Source organism: Cupressus sempervirens, chromosome 5, assembly GCF_028749045.1.
Source record: "Cupressus sempervirens isolate cs-2001-9-10 chromosome 5, ASM2874904v1, whole genome shotgun sequence".
In the NCBI taxonomy this organism is placed as follows: Eukaryota; Viridiplantae; Streptophyta; class Pinopsida; order Cupressales; family Cupressaceae; genus Cupressus; species Cupressus sempervirens.
In genome coordinates this window covers 902,528,467-902,532,830 of record NC_143122.1, presented here as the reverse complement: position 1 = coordinate 902,532,830, position 4,364 = coordinate 902,528,467, and the positions used below count along the sequence as shown (strand labels likewise).

General features: G+C 33.9%; 1 pseudogene; it reads left to right on the top strand.

The window, feature by feature from the left end:
• Nucleotides 1-2,456: 2,456 nt before the first annotated feature.
• LOC149558847 (putative jasmonic acid carboxyl methyltransferase 2) lies at nucleotides 2,457-4,155 on the top strand (annotated as a pseudogene).
• The last annotated feature ends 209 nt before the right edge of the window (nucleotides 4,156-4,364 follow it).

Below are 4,364 nucleotides of genomic sequence, written 5' to 3'. Positions count from 1 at the left end.
TTCTATATAAATAAAATATTAATATAGACTTTTTTATTTTAATTATAAATATAGAAATATACCAATTAAATGGTTTTTTTTTTTAAAGGACATAGCCACTATATATATTATTAAAATAAAAACAGATTCAAGGGTTCATTTGGGAAAGAACTTGAAAGAAAACCCGAACTCGTCACCCAATACAAAAAATACCTAGAGATTTCATACAAAATGTCAAGGTGGTCATGGTCTCAGAAGACTACACAACAATGTATTAAGATCTCCACAACAGATAAGATCTTTCTCAAAAAATTGCATACCATACTAGTCACCTCGTCATTTTAAGCATTTTCTTCAGCTTTTCGACTGATTTTTTTTTTATTTTCCAATAAGCTGAGGAATCATTTGATGTTGTTGTTGCTATAGTAATGAAAGAAATATTGCATCTGTTGAAACATTTGTCGACTTAATGAAGCAATTGATGGATGTGGAGCAAGAGGAGGCTGAGGCCCTCTTGGTTGCACACCTTGAGGTGTTGAACCCAACACCATCTACTGTACAACAAATATTCATCTACTATACATCTACTATAGAGGATATGGCCCATCGGATGCCATGCAAGATCCCATAAAACACATTCTTGTGCATAATGTGTCTCGACTTGAGGAAGTTCATGCCCAACAAGCCAATGTATAAAGGATCCATCCCAGCTTCTACTCACAAAAAACTCCTCATGGAATGGAAGCCACACCACCATAGAGAGGATTGTATGCTTGTGGCCATGTAGATTGCTTAGATCCCGTCATGCATTGCCCCAATTAAATGGAACTTTCTACTCTCAAGACTGTTTAGAAACTTATATCTCCATCACTAACTTTCACAAGCATTAGCATCATGAAAAATATTTATTATATGTAAATGCCTTCCCTAATACTTTCTCTGATTGCACAATAGAGCAAAGGCAATGTTTTCTTGATGCCAGGTTCAATGCTCCCATCAAAAGATTGGTACTGTTGTGCACGGTTGTTTGATATAAATTAATTATCAACGTCAATGCCAAAGACATATGCAACCTCCGCAATGTTGTCTATAAATCATAATAAGAATATTAGGTACAAGAACAATAATAAGTTACTAGATTGAATATACCAATTAAATGCTATTACCTTGATCTAAGAAATTAAATATTTTGTAATTAGCATAAATAAACTAATTGAGTTGTTTTTTCATTAAATCTTGTAAGAATTATTTTCTTTAAAAAAAATTCAAATATTTATTATTATTATTTTTTTAACTAACTTTCATTTTGTTTTTTTATTAAAATGAAAACTAATATGTTATGCATTATATTTTATTTAATATTTTACTTAAATAATGCATTGCTAAAAAAATGAAATCTTTATCTCATTGAATTAACATATAAAGTTAACTTATATTATACTATTTTATAATACATTTTATATTAGATAATACATAAGCAATAATTTTACTATACATCTATTGTTTTATCTATCAAATGATGTTTTCTATTGCAATACATTCTAATGGCAAGCTACATAACAACTTTTTATTTCCAAAATCCTTAAAAGCTCACTATTTTCTTATTTTCAACATAAATTCTAAAAATGTGTTTATAACTAATTTAACATACAACCATAAATATAACCTTGGTTTATTACTTCACTAGTGGAACTACAATGAAAATCATACCAAAGATCGTTGAAAGTAGTTTATGTTCCTTCCCAGATCTTTGATATATTTGCTACACAATAAACACGATTAAAATGTTCAAAAATACTTAATTACTACCTTAATTTAAAACATTAGATCATTCTAGATAGCTTTGAATATGAGTATTTTTAATTTTTTTTTTAAAAGACATTTCCAAAGGGAAAGGCTAAACCATTGACCAACAATGTTTATACATAGTCATTAACGTGCTTTAGTCTTGGTAGCAAATTCACATAATATTGATAATCAATAGGACACACACTAATTTTTATTTACTCCATCCACCCCAAACTCTGAAACACGCATTGGAAATGTACAATCATGTTAACCTTGTCTATTTCCCCGTGGAAATGTTTTGGCTTACTTTCAAAGATTCGTTGTTTTTCATTTGTTTATTTCGATATCCTCTTTCCCGGAATTCACAGCACGACGCTAACATAACGATTAAATAAATCACAGAATATTGACACTGATTATGTAAGATACTAATTTTTATTTACTTCACCCACCCCAAACTCTAAAACATGCATTGGTAATACTGGTCTTATCCCGAACTCTAAAAATCCACGTTCCCTCTGGCAATGTTTATTTCCCTCGCCCGGAATTCACAACATGACATGACGTTTGCATGATGCGAGATCGTGAAGGGAAGAGATTATAAAGAGAGGAACGCTACAATTGAGGAGACAGTACAGTTAAGGATCTCTGATTTGAGTGAAGTACCTAGTATGGTCTTGGAACCCCTCATGGAGATCATGATCAAATCTGATTCCAAGCCGGCTCTGGAGAATGTGCTCGGCATGAAGTGTGAAGATGGAGATTCCAGCTACGCCAAAAGCTCGTCAATGCAGGGATACAACAGTAACACGCCGTCCTTCTCTTAATCTCTTCGCTTTTTAATTACTATGAAAACCTAACCTAATTTGGAAATTTGCTTCCTGCAGTTAAATACGCTTCAGTCTGTGAAGCTTATTCTCGAGCGCAGCATATGTGAGAATATAAGACATTCTATGTCCAATATGAGAACCACATTTCGGATAGCAGATGTCGGGTTTGGTACCGGGAAAAACACTCTTCTTGTGGCAGACAGCGTTGTGAGTGCTGTGCAACGCTCCCTTCGCGGCGAAGAAGAAGAAGAAGAACAGGAGATGCCAGAATTTGAGGTTTATTTCATCGACCTCCCTTCTAATGATTTCAATTCACTCATTCGAATATTGCCCCCACACAGAGAAGAAGGCTCGGTCGTTGTAGATAAAAACCCATTATCTGGAAGGTCTTACACTACGCCTAGTCCCACGGAAAAGCCTCCATTTCTGTCCTTCTTCTGCCAGCCTCCATTGGCTTTCACAGGTGGGTATAAAGCCCTAACGTGACTTTTCAACATAAGATTATATTAGCAAGATGATGTAGTTGTCTCATGATATATAGTATGTAAAATGCAGGTGCCAGAGAGTGTTCAGCAGAGAAGCTATCCTCGTGCTTACATTTCTAGTGATTGTGGGGAGGGTGTAGCCGCTGCGTATCTGCAACAGTTCGATGCAGATTTGACAGCGTTTTTAGAGGCACAGGCAGAGGAGATTGGTGATGGCGGATGCATGTTCATATCCATGTATGGTCGTAATGCAGGCACCCAAATAAAGGAAGAACAAGGCTTGTTGGGTTTTGCTGCGCGCCTTTTGGAATACGCCTTTAAAGAGCTAGTCAATGAGGTGCATTTAATGTTTAATGTTTAATATTGAAGCCTCTCTTGTCTCGTCTTTCTCCATTCCTTTTTCCTTTATTAAGTTGAGCTTTTTCCGCAACACGAGTTTTGAATTATTAGCTTAAAACAACTTCCAAGTTTACAACCCAATTTGCTATCATATGAGGCTTAGCTTAAATGCTACCAAATTACGGAGTTAGAATGAAGTAACTACTGTTTTAAATACTAGTATTAGATGTCGATTGCAAACACACGTAAAATTCATGTTTAGAGTTTCTAATTACAAATTTATATTTAATAATAAATAAATAATTTATATTGCACACTAATTATGCTAATATGAAATGAAATTTTGTTGTTGACAGGGTATTATTGAAAAGGAGAAGTCGGAAGCATTTAACATACCTTATTATGGTGCAAATGTGGAAGAAGTGGAAAGCAGTGTGAAGAAGGAAGGGTCCTTCATGATAAAGTTTGTAAAAACTGTAGGAGATATTCCTCAATTTCCAGTAACGCAGGTGGAGAGGGGTGAAGAGTATATGTTTGCGACCCTTGTAGCCAACAATTGTAAAGTGGTGTTTGAAAGTATCATACAAGCTCATCTAGGATGTGAGAAATTGACACAAGAATTTTTCTTGAGAATTTCCAATAGAGCTTCTATTTTTGTAGAGGAATATTTCTCCAAAAATATAGAGGTTGTTGTTGCCTTAATTAAGAAATGAGCACACAACAAGACCTACTAATAAATAATGTTTAATATTTTCTCCATTAGACTCTATAATAAATGTTCCACTAAGTTACAAACAATAAATGCCAATTTTTGGTGTTAAATTCTTTGTGTCAAGTGTCGTAATTTGATTATAAGTGGCCTATATGTATTGGATAAACTATGGAGAGTTTTAAAACATTTCATATTCAAGAATTCAAAACTTCTTTATATCAAGAACATATT